We start from the raw sequence: 19,429 nt of genomic DNA on the forward strand, positions 1-19,429 counted from the left end.
ACCCTTGTATTGCAGTTTTATTCGCGATTTGGGCCGACCGTCAAGCCGTCCGACATTTCAATAGCGCGTCCAATTCCGGAAAAATCCGGTAATCCGGCATGTCTGGACTTTTTCAGGTAAAACAGTTAGGTATCTTTGCACCTCGCCGACGCGTTTTGAATATAAAACGCATCATTATGCAAGCCTCGAAATGATCAGATGGGCATATCTGGGGTGGGTTCTTCTAATAGCAGCCGCCACACCACGGGCTTGGCTTGCTAAGGAGCGAGCATTATGAGATTGGTTGACGTTAAATCATGCACTAGCCTTCTGATGAATATTTCATACTCGCCGGAATATTTCATTCCGAACGAACGTGAACCGGAAGGTAAAACACGCCGACCGGAAGCTATTTTTATCAACATCTTATTAGTTTAGCTAAATCGGCTCGCTTTGAACTCGGATTCTATTTGAATTTCTAATTCAACTGCCAGAGACAAATTGAATCCGATTGTTTTTTACTGAATTATTTTTACACCCTCGTTCGAGAAAATTAGCTACATACAAACTTTTCGCATCTTTAGGTGTGACGACAGGTAAAGATTTTTGTTAGCTTGGCCTCCGTGTTCACGGAGTTGTATTTGCTTCACACCACAAATGGCAAGAAGTTTGCTCCTTGACCCTGCCAGCTGTCGAAACAAACTTTATACAACGAAACGCGAAGAATTTATAGAGCTACCTGCAACCACATGCTGGTTTTGTAACTTACTATTTATTAGAACTAATTAAAAGACCATTTCAAAACACTAGCTTGCAACGGCAGAGATTTAATCTCCTGATACAAATTTTATAAAAGTTAAATTTAAACAGGGACAAAGATTAAAATGTAATTGAAAGGTAAATTTATTTATTTATGCAGAGAAAATTGTCTGCCATTAAATTTGCCTTAAGACCGGTAGATTTTCATTAAGCCATACAATAATCGAATAATCCTGATTTATGAACAAAGTTAGTGTCCTCTACGATCCTGCAGTGATAATTAATCACAGTTTCTGATTGAAACATGTTTTCTTTGGCCCCCTTTTCGCGGTTTTAAAATAAATTCGTTAAAACCAAGTAAATCAAATTAGACTGAGTGCAGCATCCCATCAATTGAAATTCACCAGTTGTTGGTTTTTCCTTACGAAGACCATGGAATATGAAGCGGACTTAATGCAAGAAAGGGTGCGGTTAAACACAACCCACTCAGGGTAATAATCCGGCTAGCGGGGTAATTATTACTTTAATATTAATGCGACACCGGATATAAATTACGCCCCATCAAAACTGTCAACTGATTAATCTGTTGAATATTATCAATAAATATTTATGATCGAGTTTGTAATTTTTTCGCTCGAGCCAACCAACAAGTACAATTTCATTACAGGTTATTTAAACCTGTACCATTATGGTAATGAGGAAATTTAGCGATTTATCGAGATTAATACGGCCGACTGACCAATGGCAGAAAAATAACTAATATCACACGGCTGAGGTGATTAGAACACGTATATCGAACAAAAAATTAAAAAATTTAACTGGTCCATAATTTTTTTAATACCTATATCTTATTTACGAAGTAGAGGTATAGTTATAGGAGCGATATTTGCTTGCTAGCGAAGCTGTACAAACTAGCATCCAATCAGGTGTGAGTATTTCAAATTTCCGCCACCAGCGAATGGCTTGCAGTATATTACAATCAGGAAATATTTAGGTCAGTATTGTTTTCAAGGAAGTTCAAAATGTCTAATTAATTTAATTAGTGTGGTTGTGAATGGGATTATCAACCGTATATGAGACATTTATTGCATCTAGACATGATTAAAACTCGATAAAATATGGAAATCCGCCTTTAAGAAGCATGAGGTCATGTCAAGAGTCGTTTTGTGAATTTTTTTGTCGGAAGAAAGCTTTCGTTGATTATAGACAGTCTGCTTGACGTGTCTGGGTCAAGAACTAGGCAAATAAATTTCTCAATAGGCGCCTATATGACACACTTGTATGTCCAGTCCATCAACTACTGGAAATGTCTTCATACTATTATCAAACCAAACATTTATCTAGAAGCTTCAATAAACACGACAATGTTTGCGTATGAAGTTAGAGGAATGTGGAATGTCCATCACAATTAAACGGAATTTGTAACCTTCAATTTGGGAAAATAACGTTGAAACAAAACTTTAATTGCACGAGCGAGTAATTACATTTTAACGCGACATAAAACCAGAGTCCATGTAGCAACACTGAAAATTTATTGCCTTTATTAAAAACACAATTATCTTCCCGACTTAATTGTTGATAAGTTTCTAAAATATTATTTGTGTAATTGCGGAGGAATCTTTCAGAAAACCCGTCACGGAAAACCTATAACCAAGAAGTCATAAATCTGGATAAGGCAGTAACACGGAAGATATTCTGTTTACCCTCGGCTGGGTGCTACTAAACGTCAAAAAAGCTATAAAAAACTAACACATTCTATGTACTGAACAGTATATTTCAAGTGTTTGTTTAGAAAATACTTAATCGATAAAACGGCCCCTTTGAATAACAAAGCGTCGGATGTGTGAAAAAGGTGCCAAGATAAACACGATATGTCGCAATGAAAACAGTGTCAAAAAGGGCGCGCTGATGGCAACTCATAAAACATAATACATTCCCCGATGAGCGACCATTTTTTATGTCAAAATGTAGATTGGATCGATTTACTTACAGATCTCTTCACTATTGTAAACATAATTTTCGGTGTTGTTTCCGAGAGAAAAAGAGTTGTCCCTTACCTGAAACAAAGAAATCATCAGTGACATGGCTCACAAAAAAACTTTCAAACGCTCAGAACCCATTAAGAAAATTAATTGCGACAACCGACTCACTAGCCAAATAAAGAAATGACGGTTTTATCCAGCTTGTAAGAACAAAACTTTGATTGGAAAAAATTGAATAATTTGTCATTTCGAAAAACTAATTTACTAACATAGTGGAAACATTCGTTCCGTTTGAATCTAATTTTACAACGATCGATCAATGTCAAGAATAAAAATGAATGAAAATGACACCCTTGTGATTTACTTTAGCGGACTAATTTTTATTACCATCCCAACAGCTTATAGTTATTCATAGTTGCAAAATAAGATTATCTAGGATTAAAAAAATCTTCAACATGGAGATAATTTGGACAGCGATTACAATGCTCATTAGCTCATACATATATCTAAATAAAATGCTAAGAAAGAAATCAATAAAAATAGCACTTTCTATGTAATAAAGAATGTTGGAAGTTTTCTGTCGGCAGTTTAAAATCAAGGATTCACAACCCTTTGCGTTTTATAGCGGACAGAGCCCTATATCGGACGTCAATGCAAGATTTTCTTCATTTATTTATTCTCTTGCATAAATAAACACGAATAAAATCGAATAAAGAGGAATTTTGCTCAAAACGAATTCATAATTTCTTTCTAAAAGCAGTCATCGTAGAAATGACATCATTTTAATTTCAGTGTCACGAATTGCATCATTGTTAATTGTCTCTTCTAACGTTTATAAATGAAAACCATTAGTCACTTAGTGCGACCTTAATAAAAATAAATGTAAATCCACCTTAAAATTGGTCATAACAGTGAAAGTGAAGCGTCAAGGTAACCAAATTTGTGAAAATTAATACCACGGTTGTTGTAAACAATGAGCCATTTAAAACATCTCTTCGAGATAACAAGTAGGTGTAAACTCTCATTTTTGATGAAATCCATTTTCTCAACTCACTTCTTATGCAGTTTTTATCGATTTTAGCAAAATCTTTTCTAATGGAAATTAGGAACATCCTGTCTTTGCACAGGAAAAACGCAAAGTAGCAGGCGAAAAGAGCAATACAACGTTTTGCGTGTTTGCTGCAATTTAGTTCTTTGTCCACCCACAGTTATCGTCCTAACTGTAAAATAAGCCAGTTTATGGGGAAAAATAGAAGAAAACATCTGTAATTCCAGACTATTTAATACATTTCATTTATCTCTCTTTACATATCAAAATTTACATATTGTTGCGATAATTAGTGCCATTTAGGCAAAGTGGGTGGTAAGTACAATTTTGTATTATCACGAAAAATGAGCCAACATGAATTTATCAAACTTTCATTCAGCAGCGTCCCATAATTTCAATTTAGCCTTTAATTAGTGTCAATTAGGAGAGCCCCTGAAGTGGCCTTCGTCAAACGGCTTCGTGACAGGGCTCTACATTAATTAGTCAGGATAGTTCAGAAATTTAATCAAAAAACTATCAATCTTGACAAGCGAGAGCTAACACCTCCTGAAACATTTTTCGAGCACAGAAGGGACCGAATTGGAGTGTTCGTTTGTTCCTGAAATCGGGTCTTTAGAAAAAGTAGATCATTTGTTTTCAAGGCGTCTCTAAAACTGTTTGATGTTGAAGAATGTGATGTGTTTACTTACTCCTTTGAGGAGTTTTCTCGAGTGTATCAAATAAATAGGTGCTCAGATTTAAAGGTGTACAACGGTTTCATCTTGATTTTGGATTTATCACACAGAAATAAGATTTGTCTTTGAGTGTAGGTTCTTTTCTTGGTTGGCACAAAATTAATTAATTGACTGTTAATTGATTGGCTTTAATTGCGTGATTGTGGTGTCCAACCTATGCGATTTGCCGCGATATGTCGAGGATTTATCACTCCTTCACGTGAAAGGTTCTGTGAAGTATCATTTTAAATATTTGCATTGACTTTGCGGCTGCCGTAAGACTTTTAAGTCGATAAGTAACGATCATTTACACAGACTCCAATGAATTTTAAACCGTTTTTCGTCGTGTAGGTGCAATGCAAACTGGACCCAGACTGCATAACTAAACTAACCGCCCATACACTTGCTCTACACAAGTCATTATGGCCGGATTGGAACTCTAGATAGAGATAAATCTGCCATTTAGGTTGTTCACCACTGTGTTTATGATATAGTAGCCGTACTACAATAAAATAAACAATGCAAATTTCAAATACACCCACAATTTAAACCCAAATTAGTGATTGTTGGTCGCCTTTCGAGTGTCGACAAGATTTTTAAAAAACGGAAGTGGTTTATTTCTCATTACAACTTGTTTATTGTTTAATTTCAGGTTATAAACTCAAAAGTGAATTATGTTTGGTTGCGATAAGGCTAATGCAGGCTACACGAAAATGTACTAAGTGTACATACGTGTTTGACCATATCACCAAACGACACATAAATGAACTCTATCGTATCTAATTAATGTGTATGCCGTTTTAATTTTATTAACTATCAAAAAATGACTGTGGACTTTTCTCTCGTCAAAGTTTCGAGTGGGACATTAAAATCAGACGTTGCATCGTCCTCAGCAGGAATCGCTGTTTCAGGAGACGAGTCATAAACGTTTGTCGCAGACACCCTTTGGAGTGCACCTCTCATAAAACACAATCATAAAGCTGATAGGACTCGTAAAAAACTTGTTACAAAACGACTATTCCATTAGACCCGAGTGTCGAATAACGTTTTTATTACAAGATCACGTTTTTACAAAATATGTCCGATTTAATTAGAAACGTCCTAGACAGACATTAACGTCTATCAAATTACAGAAACGGGTGCTGCGTTGCATTTCAAACATTGTTCCTCAAAGTTGACCGGACTCGGCCCATCTTAACACGAAATGGGACATTTCCGGCAAATTAATATTTCAGTGGCCGGTTTCAGACCCTCATCAAACTGAATAAATTTTCAACTCATTTCATTTGATTTCAGAAGTCTGAATCTCGTTGATGGCAAAAAATCAATCATCTTGTGAGGGTGTAATCTATGCTAAACTCGTAAAAGTCGAGTCGAGGCGTTACGATAGCATACGTATGATGGACTAATTGGCAATTTCCGATAGGCGCGCCTAATAACATCAAACTGTCGGGGTCACCGTACCTCCTCGACATTAACACATTCGGGAGAACAATAAATAACAATTGGAAGTTATTAGCTGAATGCAGATGCTATAAAATTCTACTGCACTTTCCAAATTGTGTCCACACGCTCCAATAAACCTGTCAAAGTGTGTTAAATTAAATTGCCACTAAAATTGACCATACAAATAGTACTGAAGAAAATTATTTGTTAGGCAACCAGTTATACAATACGCAAAAATAAATTTCGTTGAGTGAGTGTGTTTTATTGATCGGGGGAAATCTCAGAGACGCAGCGACACCCTCCTTTATGAAATAAATATCACGTCTGGTAAATGAAGTATAGCGCCAATAAATAAAATAAAAAATTTAATTTAGCCTGTCGATAACGGTAAGCTCTCCGCCCTTTGCGTATCTCTATTACCAACAGATCAATTCCAGCTGTCTGTGAGCAGAGTTAGCACGTGGTGGAAATTACAAGAGACCATATGTCGAACGTGACGGCCATAAAAAGTCCACTCAATCTATTCAGGGTTAATGGTACAAGCAGGGAAGTTTAGCTCGCTCTTAGCCGTTGGTCACGTCGTCTTTCAAAATTCAGGCCGAGAGGGCCGCAATCACGGCCGTTTTAAACCAAACGCGATTTGAATTAAAAAAATCCATTTGACCGTTAAGAAAATCGCGGCAATTAAGTGAATTCGGGAGCAACAGGTGCGGAGGTTTTCCGCAGCTCCTGTTTATTTAAACTTCTCATGAGTGCAAGAGATGTTTCAAATATCTAACCCTCAGCAAGTTGCAAAAGACTAGTGCACAGGATAGTCGTTTATTTCACGTCGTGAGAGTGAGATATTGCCTACAGCTGACTAACTTTTTACGCGACAACTTTTTAAATGATGTTAAGAGTATCCCGTAATCGAGTTCGCACTAAATTGCAAAGTTATTGTGAGAACGCGGGGAAAACGACTTTTTGATTAGTTGCTGTGTCCGACCGTAAATTAAAAACTTTCTTATTAAACGGATTTTTTCAAGATTAATAACACGATGAACCACAAAGGGTGGATTCTTCAGTTACAAGCTTTACAAAAAGTACACGTCAACCAAAAATAAATAATTATTTTTTACAATCTGATAAAAGGTGGTAATGGTTTTAGTTAAATTCCAGCACCAGCGTTGGTGTAATATAAATAAAAGCATGATAGTGATCTTAATGAGGTTGTATTAGGCAACCAAATATACACGAAAAGTACAATCACAATATTWACTTTTCCGCCTGTTCCGTATGCAAAAAAACGATATAGTAAATAGTAAACACATTGCCAGAGTAATTCATGTATTGAACTTTGTACATAGTTTGAAATGTGATAAGAATGTTTACAATAAATTCCTGAAAGAATTAGTCACACCAATGCTACATTACAATGCTGAAAACACTCGTTCGATAATTCCGTCTGTATCGGGGAAGTTTATACCCGAATAACACAAACTTTTTTAATATTTTTATTGTGTCATTCTTCAATAAAGCCACTTTGAACCGTTTTTCATGTGATACAATTTATGTCACGTAAAATAATGGATGAAAAAAGATCTGGTCAATCGTTTTACTGACAGATATGAGAGTCTCATTTTAGCACACAAAAACTTTTTGCTGACAATGCTTACAAAAGACGACCACAAAAGGGTCAAAACATCAATTGTTGGATAAAACAAAACCTGACTTCAATCGTTTTTTTAAAAGCCAAGCCTCGTTCTAATAATATGTTTCAAAATTCAGAGCGAGTTAAAAATTAGTTTCCTCGGGTAAATTACGGCAAGAAAAAGTCGGATAAAGCAACAAGAAACACATTATAAAATGYGATGTACTCGATTCAACGATTTGTTGTTCAGAAAATGTAATAAAAACACTGATTGACGTGAAATTTCAAGCCCTGAAATAATAAAAAGAAGATGTTTTCATATCTATGTATACGAAATACCAGGCTTAAAATCCATTTTATATGCAGTTAGAAAAGTTGAATCCCCCCATTTTTCTCAGATCTTGCCCCATTTGCATAACTCAGCAGACAATGAATCTGATAAACTTTTTAAAATAAGTTAAACAAACACGATAAAGCAAAAATTAGAAATGTTTGTAACAAGATTACAGAATACAAAGGCAGTAAAATAAATAAGCAGAGCAAAATAAAAAGGTAGTGTTCTCTCACAGAATCCATTAAGACGGTTTCAATTAAAATATTTATACAACTAAAAGTGTTAATTATTAGTTAACGATTAAATTAACATATTTACATAAAACTTACATAAATAAACATCTGCTTCATGAATTATGAAATGACTAAACTTTAGTTTTTGTCAATAAATAAACATCATTATGCTGGATAATTATTATTTTAGCTAAAACAATAATTTTGTATTGTATCAAAATATAGTCATTTTGTGCGGGTGGCTGCAATTTCTAATTTGAGTATTTTTATATCTCCTTAACGAGATTTTTACGATCCATAAACAGAATTCTAAACAAACAAAATGAAGCAATCTGTTGAGACTCTTTCTGTGAATCTCACAACCTCCGAGTCTTTTTTAATTCCTCCAAAGAGTCAGTCGAGCTTCTTCCAGGTAAGCAATTCAAATGTAATTGAATCCGCAAGGTCTTGTTGAAATACACTATTAGATGAGATCATGGAAGTGACTGGAATACAAACAGAAGGATAAGACAATGGCGATCGTGCCTTTTTCATTTGGTTCAGCGATTGCCCCCGTGCGTATTTCCTCCTACCACTGCACCGCTGCACTCCCGATAATTGTTAAATTCCCCCGAAAAGATAGATTTRGAGCGTCTCCGTTTAATTAAGAATTGAATGAAAGAGGCCATCATTTACATAATCGCCTTACRCTGGAGTTGCGAAGTTAAATTTTGTTCTAATTTCTGGCTCGCGTCGAAGGCGTCACTGCCTCTCCCCAACTTTGTTTTAATTATTTAAATTTTAGCACGCGTGTTTGACAAAGCTCCGAGCTTTCGACCTTGCGAGCGAATTACGCGGATACCGATGCGTACGACGAGAAAGGTCAATATTTTACAACGACAAAAAGCTACCATTAAATTAATTTATAACAGAGATACGTGACAAAATACGGTAATAACGAACTGTGAGAGGGAAAAAAGACAATTGTGTGTGGTGTGCTCAAGTTCACGAGCTGCTGGAACGCAGTCAATGTCGACTTGCTTCATAACCAAACATTTGCTTTTATTTTATTCATGCCGCGAATGTCAACCCTAAATTAATTTTGGGACGGATTTTAATTTCATTCTGGGGCTCTGGAGCTTGCTCTACAAAGAAATTATTCATTAACCATTTTCCGGCACCAAAAACGTCCCCCGTCCAAAAAAACGACAAACCTGTTTCCCAGTTTTGGTAATTTTACTGTGTATTAAAAGATGTTAAATTTTTAAAAGACACATTTAGGTTTCTAATAATTTAATCCAAAGAAAATATCCTCACTGTGTTTACCGAAGATTAATAAACTACTTAGGTTGCTGTACCTAATTTGTGGCTGGATAAACACTCAGCAAGTYAAACAAACATTTTTGATTTTTTGTTGGATTTTAAGGGGCGTAAATGTATTATTTCTGGAAAATATTCTCCAACTAATTATTATTTATAGCAGAGAGGCTATTTTRGATGCGGACTTCCTGCAACAGTTTCATACGGCAGGAAAGGATCACTAATCTATTATTATAATTTCAAGCCGTTTTGGGTGCAGSAAGAAACCGTTTTCACAGCGCTGAGTAATTATAAAACGAGACTTATGASTATGTTTGCGGTTAGTACCATTTCGTAATTCCAACCACAGAACCATAAGGTAATTTGATGTGTTTTGGTTCATTAAACTCGAAAGAGTTCAACTTTGCATAGTGGATGGTATACAAATTACCTAATTTGCCTGACTTGTGATTCTAATGCAGGTTGGTTTGCCAATATTAAAATTTCCACATCAAAGTCTTGCATTTCCGGAATGTCAGCGTTGTTGGGTTTCCGGTTTAGGGGATTTAGAGGGTGTCGTTGGGCCCTGAAACCGTCATTTCGGGTCTGAAATTATAAGTTCCGTAAAATTTCGGTGGGCATTTATCTCGATTAGATCCAACCGAGTTTAAATCAAGCCGTTTCAATGCACACAAGAGGGAGAATAAAACAGTGGCGATATTAAGGTAGATATAAAAGCTGTACCTTTTGCGTTATCTGTGTTCTCTCAGTGGGGAATCAAACCCTCCGGCAAATAAACCATACATCAGAATATATTCCAGATACTCCTCCGCGATATCATGAAATTATAGTCGCAGCAAACCCGGAAATAATGGACATTTCATTATTTCTCGTTAGTCGCAAAATGAAACGAAAAATTCATTGTTATTTCAGCGTTTTGTGTTTTTGCGGACGCGGATCTGAAAGGGTAGAGGAGAGCAAAATAAATCGCGCCATGTTTCCCACCCAAATTGAATTTATTTTGTTCGAAAAAGCTCTCTGCGAAATAGACGAGACCCATTGAACAATTTGCTGACGACCAAAAAATCTAATTACTGAAAAAACCGGAAGGAAAGTTTCCGTCAGCTCTCGACACCCTTCTTTTGATCAGTGCTTGTCTGAAGTTAAGGACGTGAAACCGCGACGCTTAACCAAAGCAGATGCTCGGAAAGGAAATAGAAGTAAAAACGCCTCCAGCGCCCCACAATATCGATTGAAAGTGAAACCGAGCAGATGGTCGCCCTTCCAAGACGTCGTCTTTAATATTTAAATTATAACCCAACACTGTTATCAGCGCTTAGATCAACAACTTGACAAATAATTGCGCAAATTTCATTACACGCGCTTTAATTAAACAATTGAAACAATCCATCGGATTTTCAACCCCACCGGAAACAGGAACAATACGCCACCAGCTCCGAAAATACACCCCATCAATCATCGTTTCGCTAAAAATACACCGACCGAAATTAATTATTATCACCCCTTAATTTATGTATTTTTTATAACGAGTCTCTTTGGGAATTATTTAGTCACACAGCTTTTGCAATGTCTGCACTTGACAGATGTTGGATACACCCCAGATTTTACATATTTTCAGACGGATTTTTTTGGGCGCCGGCGCCGAAGCTTGCCTCATTATCGTCGCTTATGGCCCCCAGGTAATGGAAGTGGGCTGTTTCGCTTCCAAAATATGATAAAGTTGTTATTTTTCGAACAGGTAGTGCTCTTAAGTGTGTTGAGTGTAATAAAAATTTTTCCGAAGAGATAAGATGTGCATTTTATTTATTTTATTGCTGTTACGAAACGCGAAGCTCGATATTTTGTATTCACCTCGAGTTTGGGATATCCAATTAGAATAGAATTTGTAAAATTATGGAAAGTGATTCATAAACATATTGTATAAGTGTGTGATAAGAATGGCGTCAACATTATTTTGACAAGTTTGGCCTTCGAGATACACATTTATGTCAGAATTATTTTCAAGCCATTACAGCTATATAAAATGAAATGACGCAATCGTTGAAACGGTGAATTGTAAATTGAAAAAAAGACATTGAAAGAAAAGATTAAATTCACGTTTATGACATTTCAATTTTTCAGTTGTGCAAGAAGTTACTACTCTCTACCTAGGGTAATATGCCCTCAAGATAAGAGGTATTGTGAACACCGTACCATACCAAAATTTTCGTTTTATCCATTTTTACTCAAAAAATCGATTGTAATTAACACCTTGTCATGTTAAAAACACAGTTTTTGCCCTTAAAATGTCATGTGTATTTAGTTATTTTTCAGCTATCTGCACAACAATGCAACATAAAAAAGCAATAATCGTGGCATTCCAACTTTTGTGGTTTTATCACCACCCTTCATACATCAAAGTGTTGACACATTATCAGATGAAACCACCCTTTAGCATAAAATCGCCGATTTTCCACGTAAACACAGTTCTAGTTAGAGTAAACTTAAACAGTAAGGTGGAAATTTTACGGGTTTACAACTAAACTAAACGTAACTTATTACTTGAGAGTCGTAAAGTTTAAAAGACTTCTGTGAATTATTAAATATTCTTTTATGATAAGAATTTTACGAGCACCGAGCTATTATAAACGAGGTCAGTTTTCTCGCTTGACATTATAAAAATTTCAATATAAAAAGACGCTRCTTTTGTATCGAACGTGACAAATTGTGTAGCACGATCAAAGAAACGTCATTTCCAATAAATCCATTTGGTGCTTGACGAAAGTATTCCTTTGTCAAAGACATGCCGTGTCACTTTTTAATATGGAAGAGTACCGAGGGTGATCTCGACAAACCCTGCTTTTCAAGCGAAGATTAAAGAAGTGTAAAATAGGAAAAATCAGACGACGTCTAATGTAGGCATTGTGGGGCATATTAACTGCGAAATTCTTTGATGCAGTGCAAGAGTCGCGCGTTCAATAAAGATGGAGTGGAGAATCTACGGATATGGCATACGAGGGTGGCACGGGGGTGGATTATATTGATATTCAGAGACTCTACACAACTCACCATGTGGATGCTCTAAGCGCWTTTATAATAAAATTGGGTTATAATTTCCGAAACACGAATATTGACAATTTCTTCTAAAATAATCCCATTTGGCTAGCAGATCAAAAGGAAATTACTTTCTTCAAAAAAAATCCAATTATGATTAAAGTTGAGTTTTTCCCAATCATATTCTCGTGCCTGTTAATGAAATTAAATTCGGCCCTTTCTAATTTCACCTCCTGCCTTAGGTTTGACGTAATTGCGCTTGGCTTTCACACAATTAATTAATTTCACAAAAGGTACATAACGTCTTTTATTACATTATCTCCCGTGTCTTAATTCAAACAAAATGAAGCCAACAATAAGATTTAACACGCATTTAATTGATTTACTGTAGAAACAACGTAAGAATGCCATTTTCACGGTTGACCTCATCGAAGCAGTGATCATCTGATTGGATTTCATGAGTTTGTGAAAAAGCTGCGAATGCCTGTAGGTTTTCTATATGGACTTAATTAATGGTAAGCATTTGATTGATATCATTGCTTGATTGCTTGCATGTGACCCATATCGTGAACGCACGCCATGTCAACATCAATTCTTCACTAGTCCACACCTGCATACAATTCCAAATGGCTCTCCCTGATCTTTGATGAAAATTTACCACCGTGGATCATGCCACGGCCATTACGGCCCTTATTCGGGACAAATCGCCTCGAAAATCCCACGTTTTGCCTCATTAAGACGTAAAGAGCCATGAAAGAAATTTGTAGATTAGTTAGAATTGATGGGAAATATTCCTGAACCAAATTTGGTCTGTCAAAGAACGGTATCTAAAGTCTGCGACACGTAAAGGTAATACACTTTATCTCAATTTTTAAACTGTAATGAGAACAATTTTCAAGAGTGTACTGTGATGTAATATTTTTTGATAAATGTGCACTGCACTTTTGAAATGAATACAAACGATCTGTCATCAAAGGAGCAACCGCCACCATTAAGATAGGCAAGATTTAGTGGCAGAATATGTCGCAGATATTTATCTGCTTCACAAGTGCATCAAAATCTATAATTTGTACTAATAAAAACCGCATTTCCATAACGATGTAATCGGTATTTTATCGAAAATAAATTATACGATAAGGAGAGACTGAATTGAATCGTAATTTATTTTAAACAAAAGCTAATTACAATCTCCGTTATAATCACAACTCTTGATGCGCCAACTCATTTAAATATGGAAATAACAATAAAATCATGTGCATTCAAAATACAGCTAGCTGAAGACGGGTTTTTTCTCAGTCTGTCGTCGGAATTTATTAATATTGAAAAACATAAACGACACACTGATTCACATAAGCCGTGTAATGGCAACCGACTTTGAAAAATGGCTTTTCAGAAGCACATTTCTGTTTCCAGAAGAAATGCCATAAATAGTTTTCAAATAAAAAAAAATTAAAAGCATACATTATTCATTCCATAACTCAACGCCCACGCCACTACAGAAAGGTTGTTAGAATTGAAAAATTATTGTACTTATCCAAGTTTTAATTTTCCTGACACGATTTTCAACAATTTGCATAAAATCTTAATTAAAGAAATATTATTTAACGATTGAAAGCGAAGGTTGGAATTTTTCCTTTATCAGCAGAATTTTATTGTGATTCAAAGAACAGTAATGTGCTGAATTTAAATGCAATTTTAGAGTGTGGAATTTTCTAATTAGCAATATGCATACAGATTCTGCTATTAAATGCCATTAAATAAAAATTATGTAAATTACCCCCATTACTTCACGGAATACGTCAGGAGTAGGTATCTAATAAAATCCTGAAAATCGTTTAATTTACTTTAATTTAACTCCCTATGATGAAAATTAAAATACGGTATTAGGGCGACGAAGCTCTCCCGGCTTTTAGTTCACTATTCTAGGCGGTGATTTAAAATGAAGAAAAAGCAAACTTTAAAACAACTACAAATATTAATTACCAAAAAAACTGAAATCCAAAATTGGTTCTAGATGTTTAATTTTATCTTCTTATATAAATAGGTGCAAAATTTAAATTTACTGAGAATACTGCTATTTTTTAAGTGAGAAGTGGAGTATAGTATATTTCAAGTAAACTGGGAACTATTTCTCATTACCTCGAAAGCTCAGGTTTTCGATGTAGAAATGGTATTTTACTTCAGTGATAATAAATCAAATATTTTAAACCAGTATCTTATTTTTTCTTTGCATTTCTTAAATAAATTCTCCTGTTTAATCAGTGTTGCCAAGTGTGGTGAAATTTCACCAGATATGGTGATTTTCATGTTAGTCTGGTGATTTGGTGAAAACTTTTGTAAAAATTGTAATATCTGGTGATTTTTTGGAAAAGAAAAAAAATGATTTTCGGGCATTTTTCACGTTTTCAACCAGAAACTTGACTATTTCGTCAATCTTTTTTCAAAAAAAGTCGAAAAACCACCAATTGGTTAAAAATAGTTCTCTCTGTTTTACAAAATTTTACTAGACAGGATAAAAAATAACCATTTATTTTTTGTCTTTTTCGAATACTTTTTCAGCTAGAAACACACTTCTTTCACAAAATTTCATTAAAAACAATCCAAAAATTAAGCCAATTTGAAAAAAAAACGGTGTTATTTTTGCCGTTTAAACGTGTTTAAATACGTTTTTGAGATAAAAACAAACAACATTCTAAAAATTACAGCAAACAAAAAAATTACAAAATTAAATCGAAATTGATATTATTTTTAGCTTGTTTCGCTCGACTTACTTCGTTTTTGAACCAGAGGCTCATTTATTTTCCAAAATCTTGTCCAAACACGCATAAAAATCAAAAGAACAATAAATCGATATTACACCAATATTTTGTTTGTTTCACTCGATTTAACTGGTTTTTGAGCAAAATTAAGACAAAAATAAGCTGAGAAACCACAAACTTTGGCCGAAAACGCTTTTCCACGTTTTCTAAAATCTCAGGCTTTTCGCTAGATTTCGCTAAAACAAAATTATATTATTTTTGCATTTCTTCGAACGTTTTAGCACGTTTTTCAGCTAGAAACGCAATTATTTCGCAAAATTTTGTTGAAAACAAGCCGAAAAATCACAGAAATAGGCCGAGAAGCATGTCATTTTTGCTTTTTTCAAGAGTTTAAGCAGATTTTTAAGCTGGAAACTGCGGTTTTTCGCGAGATACCTAAAGCCATACAAATCGTACTTTGGCGAATTTTTCAACTCGGACCTGATGTAGTGATAGTGAATGTTTCGCACTTGAATATCTACAAAAACACAACACCTCTTTGCAACCAAAACACTCATAAAGAAGAAATATCTTCACAACATGTTCAAGAACAAAAAAATTTTTTAGACCAAATAAAGGCAATACAATTTAGAATAAAGTTTTAATCAGCTTCCTGAACCCACCTTGTGTGTTAAATTAAAAAGTCTCGTCTCAAGCGGTGAAAATCCATTTTAATGGCAAAATGAACATTAATAAAAGTCGATGGGGGGCTGTGCTAGGATAAACTGATAGCAACTATCGATGTATCCAGTTATCAGGTAAGCATGGTTGGCTGAATCGGTGTTTAATCGCTAGGTAATAAATAACAAGGAATCACCGATCGGAATTATTGATTAACAGTTTTATCTATTATTAACTTCCACATGCAATAAATTACTTCCTTCATGTCCACTACGAAAGTGATTGCAAACAGAGAATTTTAGATTCAGTCAATGTTGCAGGTAATTATAGCCCGTACGTGTCCGAGTGTCCGATCTCTCCCCTAGTTTTTTAATTAACTTTGAAGCCTCGCTTTAGGGTCGYTAGAATGGCCGTTTAATTATACCTAAACAATATTAGCAATTGACTRGGAGGGTCACGTGTCGGCGTGTTCACACGGTTCTTGCGGGGGTGGTCTGTATAGAGATGCTGATCTGCACAAGTTGATATCTGCCACCCTCACTGCCTTGTTTGTTATAGTACGGAACTCTTTGTACTCGGCACGATTAGACTGGCTAAATTATTATACATGATGGTGCTCTTTGTGTACTCGTGATGGAGTATGCTCGCAGGATCCGTGTAGGTGTATAAATGCAAATTGGATATTTCTCTATAATATGGTATCSTGGATTATAAATGCGGCGATTGTCTACGATGGCGTTATGTTATTGCCTGTTAAATTTTGATTAAGTCAGGGTTAAGATTGTAAAATTAGGGTAATTTCACCGAATATGGTCAGAAATTTTCTCCATGTGAAGTGCTCATAAATATTCCATATTTCTGCGCACTTACCTGTGCATTTAGCTATAAAATGTTATATTTCCAGAGCTTGAAATGCATGCACGTATTGTCTTTTTACTCTTTATTGATGTTAAAAATGTTATATGYGAGATGTTTTATTTTTATTACTCTTGTCATTAAAATTTTAGCGACAATGCAATGCTTTTATCGTAGATTCATCAAAATTTTAAAATCCACAGTTGGAGAATTATTATTATGGTTTAAAATATGTGGTTATAAGCATTATTTTGTTTTTTAAAAAATACATAAAAAATGTAATGTTTAAAAAATAGTCACAAAAACAATCATTCTTGATCACAGCTGTAGTTCCAGCGTAGGAACATAAATTTTGCCAACAACGGAAAAATGGCAATCAAAAGCTTACTTTACAAACTGAAAGCCTTTAACAAACTAATACAGAAAGTGGTAAATAAAAGAAGCGCGAAGGTGGAAAGCAGTGTGGTAAATTTTATTACCACCAATAAATTTAACCACAAAACCTTCCAAGTTGTATCTTTTTGTTACATGTAATAAGTACTTTACATGTYCATTTGCTATATAACCCATTCATTAACTATCTTGAAATTTACTTGCGCTCCAACACCAGGAAAGTTCATATACTCTCGCAATAAATTTCTTTACAAAAGTGGTGTCAATTAAAGTAAACTTCTTCATCACAAGTAATAAACGGTTTATTCTCCACTTCTATTAAATTACAAATTACACGTTTGTCAAAAATTTTTGCTAGCTTTGAGGTGCTTAAAACTGGTCATACATGTCGTGTGAAGGCCGCGGCCCCACGGAACCTGTAAAAATATTTGCACGCTTTAAATGTAAATGAAGACATAATTATTAAAAATGTCAGCAATAAGTTGTAAAAACCGCACGATCGTTTTATCGGTATCGGTTGATATAACAGTAAAATTTGCGTTTAATCCTCATAAAAAGTTGCTCGAGTAACTCGCATATTTATCAGCGGTCGTACGCAATAAGTTGCAAGTTGTTGCATCGGCTGAAACACGCATTAATTGATATTAATTACGCCGTTAATTTATGCACAATACCCGATTTGACAGCGCGAAAAGAGCAACAACTGCACCAGAAAGCCGGTGCAGTTTTTACAACTCAATTAAAAGATTACCGGAGCGCGCCGTTTCAGATTTTAATCGTTTCATAAACTAATGCCTTAATTAGTTTTCGTTATTTCAGCGTTTCCGGAGAAAAACTCGCGACGGTTGCATATTCGCGTTATGCATAATTCATGACAAACGAGTTGCAATTTAGTTTAAATTTGGTTCGAGTGCTTACTCAACTTTGTTGCCGGATCAAAACGGCCCACACGGAAGAGCATTGGGAAAACGAAACGGAAACGTCTAGAATACTAAGGCAACTTCCAGAAAGCGTTTCATGCAACAGCCCCAGATATATATATTTTTCGGGAATAATCCATTGGCGGTGGCGTGCGGTGGAATCAGATTCCTAGCGTGTCCCTCAGGAATGCGTCGGGATAAACAGGAACTTGTTATAAAAAAGAATACACTCCCAGCCTTCCATAAATAGAAATTTCATACATGTTGATATTTTTTCCCAGCCGTTGCGTTCTCCTATTCACTGAAAAAGCTCCGCCAGCTTTATCAACAACCTTCTTTTATTCAGGTGCTTCAAAAGGAACAAATTTTAATATTCCGTTTCAACCCTTCGAGTTTCAACGAAACGATTGTTCTTTTCACAGAGGRACTAATTTATGCAAAAGATATAACACTGTTCGTCGTAAAAGTATAAAAAGGTTTTTATATTCTATTTCACGTCGGCCAAGATGATTCTTTTCCTGCTATCAATTTTATTTCTTTCTCCTTCCTGTGCAGATTATAAACTAAAAGTGCCACTAAATACACAATCACTTCAATTTTGGACGGATTACAGAAGCTTTTCCTGAATTTTATTGACACTCTTATCCGCTGCGCTTTAGATGTAATAAAACTTAATCGCAAACAAGAGGAAGTGCTGAATTTTTGAATTTCTCCAGTTTACAGCGGCACTGGAGAAAATTTAATTACAAGCAGAACATCCGCTCACAATAAAAATAAATAAAGAAGAAGTGAGATGTGACAGGTCGGTTGCAAATAATCATTTAGAAGATGAGAAACGCACTCAAGTTCTTTCAAACTTTTATAAATAATATACCTCAGCTTTTGATAACAAAACTGTTAAAAATGAAAAAAACATCATAATCATTTCTTAGTTCTGAAAAATTAGGTTCCTTGGACTGAATTTAAAATTATGCCCATTGTTAAATCTGAAATGAAAGTGGACTCACTTAGTATTCAATGTKGTAGAGTATGTTCATCTCAAGAAAAATAGAACAATCACCATAAAAATTGCTCAATAACAATGACAATCTCTTGTTCCAAGCGAGGTAGCGTAGGATTGCATTACTGAAATACTTGTTTCAATTTACCCACTTGTATTATTATGCCATTACATTACAAATATTATTACAAAATTTCCAATCCTAATCTTTAGTACTACCGCTAACTTGCATCATATGTATAAAATGATTCCAAAACAAATTACTATTTGCAATTTTCTACTCTCCTTTGCGTCTTTTACTGACAAATTACTTTTGCTCTATAAAATGATTTATGCGTTACTTCTGTTGCAATTGTTGCTATTTCCTCATAAATTGACTTATGGAT

General features: G+C 35.0%; 1 protein-coding gene across 5 annotated transcripts in view; it reads right to left on the bottom strand.

Moving 5' to 3' along the window:
- Window positions 1–19,429, bottom strand: part of LOC123015158 (caskin-1) — a 109,398-nt gene that overhangs the window by 29,964 nt on the left and 60,005 nt on the right. The window lies entirely within an intron of this gene.

The sequence above is a fragment of the Tribolium madens genome, unplaced genomic scaffold (genome assembly GCF_015345945.1).
Source record: "Tribolium madens isolate multiple individuals breed KSU strain unplaced genomic scaffold, Tmad_KSU_1.1 Scaffold_97;HRSCAF=244;Tcas5.2_LG3a, whole genome shotgun sequence".
NCBI classification, from domain to species: Eukaryota; Metazoa; Arthropoda; class Insecta; order Coleoptera; family Tenebrionidae; genus Tribolium; species Tribolium madens.